Genomic DNA, 11,811 nt, shown 5'->3' with positions numbered 1-11,811 from the left:
CTCTTTTACGGATTCGTGCCGGGAAGACCCAAGGGTCAGCGGTGGAAGTCGGAAAGTCCATGCCAGCAGGATGAAGGAGCTGTGCTAGTGGGATGAGGGTTCTACACTGGAGCCGAGAAGTCACACTCACAACAAAGAGCGGGGCTGTCCTGAAAGGAACCACAGCTGAACTCAGCGACACGGAGGCCCCGAGCTCCTCCGGTGACAAGCACAGTCGGGAACATGCCAGGAAGCAGCATGAGGAGTTCACCCTGGAGACCAGGCAGCACATGTCTTCCCCTCCAGAGCTAGGAAGCAATGCTCGATGTGAAGACCAAAGCTTCTCCAGGAGAACCAACAGCTGAGACAGCAACTCGTAGGAGAACCAGCAATGCCTCCATAACGCCTCAATCCCTCTCTACACCTCTCTTCTTCTCCACCTATTTATCCTGGCAAACCTCATCAGGTGGAGCATCTTCTCTCAATACATGCTGATGTAATCCAGCTGGCATTAAGTTGACCACTAGTTATCGAACCATAACACTCTCTCTCAGACAAGGGCCTCTTGTCTAAAACATATAAAGAATTAAAGAAACTCAGACCTCCAAAATTCAAAGATCCAATCCAAAAATCTTCATCTGAGATGAATACGCAATTCTCAGATGAAGAAATGCAAATGGCAAATAAATACATGAAAAAATGCTCATCATCATTGGTCATTAGAGAAATGCAAATTAAAACCACACTGAGATACCATCTCACTCCTGAAAGAATGGCCAGGATCAAGAAAACCAACAACAAATGCTGGAGAGGCTGTGGGGAAAAAGGAACTCTCCTGCACTGCTGGTGGGAGTGTAGACTGGTACAGCCTTTGTGGAGATCTGTCTGGAGATTTCTCAAAAAGTTGGGACTGGAAATCCCATTTATTCCAGCTATTCCACTTCTAGGCATATTCCCAGAAGAACTGAAAGCATCATACCACAGTGATATATGTGCACCTATGTTTATAGCAGCACAATTTGTAATCGCCAGATCTTGGAAACAACCCAAGTGTCCATCAACTGAGGAATGGATAAAAAAGTTGTGGTATTTCTATACAATGGAGTATTATTCAGCTATAAAGAAGGATCACATTGAGATATTTATCAATAAATGGGCACTGCTTGAGACCATACTCATAAGTGAAATAAATCAATCTCGCATGTGTGAATACCGAAGTTTCCCTAATGTAAGTAATGATTCAAATATATAAAAATATGTGGTAATCATGATTCCCTATTAGGTGGCCTTGAAGCCTTATAAAGTTTACACTCATTAATTAGAAAGGCTTTATTCTGGGCTTCTTGATATGGAAATATTTGAAGCTAGAGTATATGAAGTTTTATCCAAATATTTCAAGGAAAAAGACAGACACTATGGTAACTACTATTAAGTCGGGTTATATGGTGGTGAAGTACTAGGTTGCTGAAACAGTCATGCTTTGACCTCTATTGTTATATTGTTATGTCCTGTTTTATCTCAATCTCCCCCTTATTCTTTTTTAAAAAATTATTTAGTCATTTCTTATGTTTGTCTTAATTAAAGAAAAATTTTTAAAAATTAGGATATATAAATAGTAACTCTTTTTGATTTCCTATTAACTTGTTTTGAAGTCCTGTAATACTCCCACGATCTTGTTTTGACTGATTAGACTCTGTTCCATTGTGTATGATAGTATCAAGTTTGAAGATATAGGCAACTACTTTGAAGGCAATAAGATTCACTAAGATACCCATTCTGGTTTGACTATTGTCTTCTTTGGAAGTCCTGTAATGTTTACAATGCCTAAGTTTTATTGGTCTTGTTCTCTACTGTTTTGTCCAACTTTATAATATCTAATGAGATAGACAATTCTTTTTAAGGAAACAAGAGAGAACGTTGATAACCATTGTTGATAACCTTGTACTCTGTTCTACACCATGTGCTATGTCTATCCTTGGTTTTGACTGACAGCTTTGTTTTGCCATATTTGACTGTATTCTCTCCCCCCCAAAAAAAGTAATAAGCACTAAGGTGTAATAAAATCCAAAATGTGTAAATTTTTTTGTAAAAAAAGAGAGGGAAAAAAAAGAGAAGAAAAAAAAGAAAAAGAGCTCTAACAGATATAACAGCAAGTGTGTTTAGGGATGTTAAATAGCTGACTATATCAATGTTTTTGGATCATTGATCACAGCTGTTTGCAGTCTCCCTGTTTGAATGTCCACCTTGTATTCTTTGATACTGTGATTTGAGCAACTATTTTCAAGATGATAATATGTAATCTATTAACAGGTGATTTCTTACTGTTATTTTTTTTTTGTAGTTCTGTATTACGTGTACCCTTACACCACTTTGTTTTGTTTTGTGTTTTTCTCTTTTTCCTCTTAAATAAAATAAAAAAAAAGAAATTGAAAGGGAAGCAATTCTTCCTAAATTGTTCCTAGAAGCAAATATTACTCTAGTAACAAAATCCTGAGAAGGATCCAACTGAAAAAGAGAACTACAGACCAGGCTTCCTAATGAACACAGATGCAAAAATCCTCAATAAAATATTGGCAAATAGGATGCAGCAAACCATCAAGAAGAGCATACACCATGACCAAGTGGGATTTATCTTAGGCATGCAGAGATGGTTCAATATATGTAAATCAATAAATGTAATACACCATATCAATAGAGCCAAAAGTAATCACATGATCATTTCTATAGATGAAGAAAAAGCTTTTGATAAGGTCCAACATTTATTTATGATAAGAACCTTGCAGAAAATTGGAATAGATGGTCTTTACCTCAATAAAATAAAGGCCATCTATGACAAACCAACAGCCAATATCATACTAAATGGCCAAAAACTGAAGGCCTATACTTTAAAATCAGGCACAAGACAAGGATGTCCCTTATCACTGCTCCTATCTAATATAATACTAGAAATACTAGCCAGAGCAATTAGACAAGAGAGAGAAATAAAAGGGGTAAAAATAGGAAAAGAAGAAGTTAAATTATCATTATTTGCAGATGAAATGATACTCTATATAGAAGATCCCCAAAACTTCATTGAAAAACTCCTAGATATAATAAATAAATTCAGTAATGTAGCTGGATACAAAATCAATACTCAAAAATCAATAGCATTCCTATACACTAACAACAAAATCAGAGAAAGAAATAGGAGAAGCCACACCCTTCACACTAGCAACCAAAAAAATGAAATATTTAGGAATTACTCTCACATAAGAAGTGAAAGACCTATACAGGGAAAATTATAATACACTGAAAAATGAAATTGAAGATGATCTCAGAAAATGGAAAGACATCCCTTGCTCATGGATAGGAAGAATAAATATTGTGATAATGGCCACGCTCCCAAAAGTTTTATACAGATTCAATGCAATCCCAATAAAAATACCATCAACATACCTCATAGAACTCGTGAAATCACTCCTAAAGTTCATCTGGAGTGAGAAGAGACCTAGAATAGCAAGGACAGTTCTAAGCAACAAAGGAAAGGCAGGAAGTATCAGAATCCCTGACTTGAAGTTGTACTACAAGGCAACTGTAGTAAAATCAACATGGTACTGGAACAAAAACAGAGCCAAAGATCAGTGGAATAGATTAGAATATACAACCACAACTACAAACACACTCAACCACCTTATCTGTGATAAAGGGGCCAAACATGTACACTGGAAGAACAACAGTCTCTTTAATAAATGGTGTTGGAAAAACTGGCTCTCCATATGCCAAAAACTAAAACTAGACCGATGCCTATCACCATGGACTAAAACAAAACCTAAATAGATCAAAGATTTAAATACTAAAATGGAAATACTAAATTTATTGGAAGACAAATGGGGTAAAAACTTTGAAGACATAGGAGAAGGTAGATAATTCATGAACAGGACTCAAACTGCATGAAAAATACTTCCAAAAGTGAATACTTGGGATCACCTCTTATTAAAGTTTCCACACATCAAACGAAATCCCCAGCATAGTGAAAAGAAAACTCACAAACTGGGAAAAAATCTTAGTGAACTCTCCCTCAGACAAAGAACTTCTGTCTAAAACATATAAAGAATTTTAAAAAATCAGACCCCCAAAATTCAAAGACCCAATCCAAAAATGGGCATCTGAGATGAATAAACAATTTTCAGATGAAAAAATACAAAGGGCAAATAAATATATGAAAAAATGTTCATCATCATTAATCATTAGACAAAAGGGCACACTGAGATTTCATCTCATTCCTGAAAGAGTGACCAAGATCAAGAAAATCACCAACAACAAATGCTGGAGAGGCTGTGGGGGAAAAGGAACTCTCCTGCACTGTTGATAGGAGTGTAGACTAATACAACCATTTTGGAGGTCAGTCTGGAGTTTTCTCTGAAAGCTGGGACTGGAAGCCCCATTTGACTCAGCTATTCCACTTCTAGGCATATTCCCAGAAGAACTGAAAGCATCATACCACAGTGACATATGTGCACCCATGTTTATAGCAGCACAATTTGTAATAGCCAGATCTTGGAAACAACCTAAGTGTCCATCAACTGAGGAATGGATAAAAAAAGTTGTGGTATTTTTATACAATGGAGTACTACTCAGCTATAAAGAATGATCATATTCAGATATTTATAAATAAATGGATGCAGCTTGAGACCATACTCATAAGTGAAATAAATCAAACTCACATGTATAAATACCGAATAGTTTCCCTAGTGTTAGAAATGATAAGAATACATAAAAGTATGTGGTAGTCATGATTCCCAATCATATTGGTTTGAAGCCATATAATGTTTTCACTCATTAATTGCAGTGGTTTTAACCTAGGTTGTTTGATTTTACTATCTATGATAGTACAAATAGCTATTTTGACAAAAAAAAAACACATCGGACTTCCGGGAGAACATGGTGGACAGATAGCAGCAGCTACGGAGGCTCTCTGAAAGACCCAGCTTAGAATTCAGGAATGGTGCGGAGTAATGAATCATAAGCAAGTGGAGATATGCCCTGCTGACCCAAGAATGAACTGGGCTGAGAGAAACCAACTGGGAATGCAATCCTGGTGCTATAACAAGAACAGAAAAGCCTCAGTGTGAAAGCTGGAGCCCATGCCATTGGAAGCTGCGATTTGGGTTTCCCACCACCGCTGCTGCATCTACATCCAATCGGCAGGGACAGAGACGAGCGAAAGCTCTGAGAATGAGAATCACTGAACGGAGTTGAAAGCAGGATGGGTGGGGAGCTGTGCATTGACCTGCAGTGAGTGAGAGAAACTGGGACTCTTCCACAGTCTAGGAGACTCCAACAGAGGACATTCTGGGACTGGGCAGACTTGCAGGAACAGGGCGCTGCAGTGACTTCAATCACGTATCCCCCTTTCAAGCGGGATTGGTGAGCAGTGCCTAGCCTATGTGACGCTGCTGGCTGACACCCAGTAGCCTAACACAGCCCAGGTCCCAGGTAGATTGAAGGTAGATTGACCTGGAGGGGCGGCCCCACATAGGCTGCCTGGTCTGCAACTTCCTGGTGCACTGTGGTGGGCGGGAACAATTCAATCAGACTGTGGCTGACAGGAAAGGCAGCTGGGCCTCCTATATACACTTGCATATATAAGGAACAAAGAATATGGGAAGAGGCAGCAACAAGAAAGATTCCTTGGCCCCCAAGCCTGAGAAAGAGGCAATAGCAGACACAGCACCAATAGATATAAAGTGCTATCTCCAGAGCCTCATAGACAAGTTCAGGAATGAAGTTATTAATGACCTGAAGCTAGACATAAGCAGAATAGTTAGAGAAATGCTAAGCACCACCCAAGAAAAAACAGATGGTAGAATGGAAGAACAGAAAAAGAGGGGAGAATTGTTTGATGGAGAAAATAGAGAAAGCATAGAATACGTGAAGCAGGTTCAAAGAGATTACCAGGAAACTAAAAACTCTATTGAAAACTGGCAAAACAGCTTAAAAGAAACTAAGGACAGATTATCTGAACTGGAGGGCAGATTTGTAATATGGGAGAATGAAATGAAAAATTTCTTAAAAATAACAAAGAAACAAACAGCAATAATACAAAGACTAGAAGATGATAAAAGGATCTATAACTTAAGAATTAAGAACATAAAAGAAGAAGTAGGGCCACAAACAAATGAACTACAAAAGCTACTCACAGAAATAATCCAGGAGAATTTTCCTAATTTAGCAAAAGGTAAAGATAGTCAGTTGTATGAAGCATACAGGACCCCAGGCACCTACAACCCAAACAGAGCTATACCCAGGCATATAATAATTGAAATTCCAGAAATCCAATACAAGAACAGAATATTAAAATCCATCAGAGACAAGAAACAGATCACTTACAAGGGAACACCCATCAGAATTACAGCAGATTTCTCGGCACAAACCATCAAATCATGAAGAGTGTGGAGGGAAATAATTCAAGCTTTGAAAGATAATAATCTCCAGCCAAGATTGATATATCCTGCACAACTATCCCTGGAAATTGATGGAAAAACAAGGTGCTTCCAGGATAAAGAGGAACTAGGGGAATATGCAACCACCAATTCAACTCTACAGAGAGTACTGCAGGATATTCTAAAAAAGAAAAATATGAATAATCCAGAAATAGTGGCAGAGAGGCCACAATGAATGGAATAGAAAACAAAATGAAGAAGACAAACTGACAACTAATGACAGAAAAAGAGCTCAACAGAAATGAGGCCCAGAAGATTGGATGATAGAAACAGCTATTTTGGAGAAAATGACATCTTAATAAGTAATACTGATTTAGTATCATCTTGTTTTGAAGTCTCATCAAGCTTTTGTTCTTCTGTCTCCATTGGTCTAAACAGGTTGTATCTTATTGGATTTTATTATGTATGATAGTATAAGCAAAAACTTTTATAGACAAGGAGATTATACAGAAACTATTGTTCATTTTCTGTTAGTTGATTCTAAATACGCTGTAATACTGTCATTCTCTTAAATGGTTTTACATTGTTTTGATATATTTGATGCTACAGTATACGAAGTTATACTCAAAGATTTCAAGGAAAGAGACAACATGTTAACTACTTTTATGTCAGGATTATCTTGTGGTGAAATACTATTTTGCTTAAATGGTTATGTTTTGATCTGCGCTGTTTTGCTGTTATGCCCTGTTTTATCTCAATCTCCATTTTATTATCTACTTTTTTATTTTTATCCTTTTAATTAAGGGAAAAATAAATAAAAATAGCAGGATATATTATAGTAACCCACTTTGACTTTCCATTATCTTGATTTAAAGCCCTGTATTGCTCTCACCATCTTGTTTTGACTGATGTCCCTCTATTCTGCTTTGCTTGATAGTACCAGGTTCGAAAGTTTAGGCAACAGCTGTGAAGATAGTGGGATTCATTATGATGCCCATTCTGGTTGACTATTATCTACTTTTAAAGACATATAATGTCTCATGTTTTGGTTTTGCTGGTTTTGTTCTTTACTGTTTTGTTCAATTTTATTATAACTGATGATATAGGCAATTCTATTAGAGATAGCAGGAGGCATTATGGTAACCATTGTTGATCACCTTGTATTATGCTTTTACATTATCTATTATGTCCACCCTTTTGATTTGACTGACTCTGTTCTGTTATGTCACATTTGGTTCTACTCTCTTCCAAAAAAGTAATAAGAACTGTGGGAGCAACAAAACCCAAAATGTGCAATTGTCATTGTACAAAAGAGAGGAAAAGAAAGTGCTCTAAACAATATAACTGCATGTATATTTAAGTGTATAAGATAGATAATGATATTACTGAGTTTTGTTGGATCATTGAACAGAACTGTTTGCAGTCTCACTATTGGAATGTCCACTTTATAAGCTTTAATTTTGTAACTTGAACAATTATTTCTAAGATGGCAATAGGTAATTCATTAATTAGTGATTTCCTACTGTTTATTTTTTTCTGTAAATCTGTACAACTTGTACCCTTTCTCTGCTTTTTTTCCTTTTCTCCTTAAATAAAATTTTTTTAAAAAAAGAAAACAACACATCATAAAAGCTAGTGCTGATTTAATATCATCTTGTTTTGAAGTCCCATCAAGCTGTTGTACATCTGTTTCCACTGGTTTTAACATGTTGTATCTTACTATATTTTACTATATGCAATAGTATAAACAAAAAGAGATAATATAGAAACCATTGTTCACTTTCTGTTAGCTGGATCTAAATACCCTGTAATTCTTTCATTCTCTTGAATGGCTTCACACTGTCTTGATATGCTTGATGCTAGAGTATACGAAGTTATACTCAAATAATTCAAGGAAAGAGGCACTATGATGACTACTATTATGTTAAATTATCTGGGGTGAAACCCAATGGGGCTTAAATTGTTTGGTTCTGACCTTGTTGTTCTGTTACAATGTCCTCTTTTATCTCAATCTCCCACCTTTTTTAATTAATCTATTTTTTCTTATTTTTTTCAATTAAGGGAAAACAATTTAAAAATAGCGGGATATATTATAGTAACTTTTTTGTTTTCCTATTAACCTGATTTGAACCCCAGTATTGCTCTCCCCATCTTGTTCTGTCTGATTTTACTATATTCTTTTTTGTTTGACAGTATCAAGTTTAAGGGTATAGGCAACCACTTTGAAGGCAATAAGATTTACTATGATGCCCATTATGGTTTGACTATTATCTTCTTTTGAAGTCCTGTAAGGTCTCCAGTGTAGGTTTTATTGGTCTTGTTCTGTACTGTTTTGATCAATTCTATTATACCTGATGATATAGGCAACTCTTTTTTAAAAATAGCAAGAGGCACAATGGTAACCATTTTTGATCACCTGGTATTCTATTTTTGCATCATGTACTACGCCCATCCTTCTGTTCTGACTCTGTTTTGTTTAGTCACATTTGATTTTATTCTCTTCAAAAAAAGTAATAAGAACTGTGGGAGTAATAAAACCCAAAAAGTGTAATTGTTTACTGTAAAAAAGAGAGGAAAGGAAGGTGGTCTAAGGGATACAACTACATGTATGTTTGAGTGTGTAGGATGGAAAACCATATTACTAAGCTTTTGTTGGATCATTGAATGGAACTGTCTGCAGTCTCACTGTATGAATGTCCACTTTATATGCTTTAATTTTATAATTTGAACAACTGTTTCTAAGAAAACAATATGTAACCTAACTAGTGATTTCTTTCTGTGTTTTTTTTTCTTGAAATTCTGTATTACTTGTACCCTTTTACTGCGTTGTTTTTTATTTCCTTTCTTTTTTCTCTTTAAATAATAAAAAAGAATGCACATTGAGATATTTATAAACAAATGGATGCAACTTGAGACCACACTCATAAGCGAATGATCAAACTCACATGTAAAATACCATATAGTCTCCCTAGTGTAAGAAATGGTAAGAGTACATAAGGATTTATCATAATCATGATTCCCCATTATATTCCTTTGAAGCCTTATAATGTTTTCGTTCATTATTTGGAATGGTATAATTCTGTTTTGTTTGATTTTATTATGTGTGATGGTATGAACAGCTATTTTGAAGAAAAAAAGACATTATTGTAATCATTTCTGATTTAATATCATCTTGAGTTGAAGTCCTATCATGCTTTTGTTCTGTTTCTATTGGTTCTATCATGTTGTATCTTACTGGATTGTATTATGTGTGATAGTATAAACAAATTTTCTATGGAAAATGAGATAATATAGTAGCCATTGTTCATTTTCTGTTATTTGGCTCTGAATTCCTTGTAATACTTTCATTATCTTGAATGGTTTTATACTATTTTGTTATACTTGATACTATTGTATGTGAAGGTATGCTCAACTAATTTCAAAGAAAGAGACATTATGGTAGCTACTGGTAATATCCAGTTGTCTTGTTGGAAGTGATGTATTGCTTTCATCCTTCTGTTCTGATCTGCTTTGTTCTGTCCTCTTTTGTCTTAATCTCTTTAAAATAAAATAAGAAAATGACCATACTCCTAAAATTGTTATACAGATTTAATGCAATCCCAATCAAAATACCACTAGCACACCTCACAGAACTAGATAAAATATTCCTAAAATTCATCTGAAACAGAGGAGTCCGAAAATAGCAGAGGCAATCCTGGGCAACAAAGGCAAGGCATGAGGATAACAATCCCTTACTTGAAATTATACTACAAAGCTACTGAGATCAAATCAGCATTGGTACTGACAAAAGAATAAAAAATCAGACCTAAGGACCAGTGGAACAATTTAGAAGATGCAAGAACAACTACAAAGACATTCAGCTACCTTGTCTTTGACAAAGGAGCCAAACAATTTCAGTGGAAGAAAGACAGATTCACTGGAAAACTGGCTCATTGCATGCTAAAAAGGAAATAAATTGAAGCCAACACTTAGGTGGCTTCTTCTCTGTCCTGGTGGGGGTGCACTTATTCCTATAGGTGTGCAGCCAGTTGAGATCATTGACTCTTGCCAAAAGTAGCTCTCAAACCTAGGTCTATCCAATTCAGAACCACATGTTAGCCCTCTATTGCTTCAATATGCACCCTAATTGACCTCTGTGAAGAACATTGTGTATAATTTAAAAATGATATTTTGTTGATTTGGAATAATGCCATTTCAAGAAGCCAATCATTCTGCATCTGTGAGTGAAAAATCCAGTTGCAAAAAGGATCTCTCTTTGAGGCCTCTTCCTCCTGGGTTCTTGCATATCTAGGCCACTTACTCTCCATTTTTGAACCAATGCCTTTTTCTTTCAGTAGCACTGTCCATCTTCCACACATTGACCATATGTCTCTCAAGGCTTAACCCAGATTGCTTCTCATTTACTCCAGGATATCCTCCTCTAGAGGCTACTCTTTAGTTGAACCTTTTCATTTACATTATAGACAACTAATAACCAGAATGATTCCAAAAGGTTCCTATGAGAAAAGAGGCAGGAATTTGAAGCACTAAGAGGAGTAGCTTGTCTAGAGGAAATTAAGAAAGATTCAAAGACCATAGTAAAAGATGAAGTTTGAATTATGCTGAATAGGATACATAAGAACAACTAACACAGCAGTACCTTCCTGTCATTTTCACTAAGTTGTTGGCTATCACCTGTTGTCAGACAGGTAAGAGTAAGTTTCAAAAAACAGCTGTTGACTATTTTGAAGAAAACTTAACATTATAGTAACCATTGCTTATTTCCTGTTATCTGATTTTGAAGTCCTGTAACACTTTCATTCTTTTGATTGGTTTTATACTATTTTGTTATGTTTGATATTATGGTATGTGAAGGTATAGACAACTATTTTGAATAAAACAAGAGATGATATGGTAGCTATTAGTGATTTCCTAGGTTTTTTTTTTGAAGTCCTGTGTTGCCTACATTGTTTTGTTCTGATTTGCTTTGCTCTGTTTTGTTTTATTCTCTTTAAAATAAAAATTTCTCAAAAAAAGCTGTTAAAGTCATGTGTGTCAGAATTTGTTCTGAATGGAGAGCTTGCATACCAAACTCTCCTGTCTTCCAAGTTCCTGGCATGTATGTGACTATTATAAGCATATGGGTATAAAATATTGATTTTCCCTTCCCTTGTTTCCCATCACTCAGAATGATAAACCTCATCACTATGTTTCATTACCACTTCTTGAATCTAGCAGACTTTCCTTAATGGAAATGTAGACAAAGCAAAAGCCCCTTGGAGACTATGAGTGACCATCATCGGCTTACTTTAGGAGGTAGGAAAGCAGGAGGGGTAGAACAGAGGGGAGGTTCAGGGGAGAACTCTTATCTGCCTATAGCACTCGTTAGAGAGGAGGATGACTGCTAAGTTGATCCAACATGGCCTGTCTC

Source organism: Cavia porcellus, unplaced genomic scaffold, assembly GCF_034190915.1.
Source record: "Cavia porcellus strain 051 isolate PalLab524CR breed Dunkin Hartley unplaced genomic scaffold, mCavPor4.1 scaffold_6, whole genome shotgun sequence".
Classification (NCBI taxonomy): Eukaryota; Metazoa; Chordata; class Mammalia; order Rodentia; family Caviidae; genus Cavia; species Cavia porcellus.
This window is presented reverse-complemented; position numbering follows the sequence as displayed.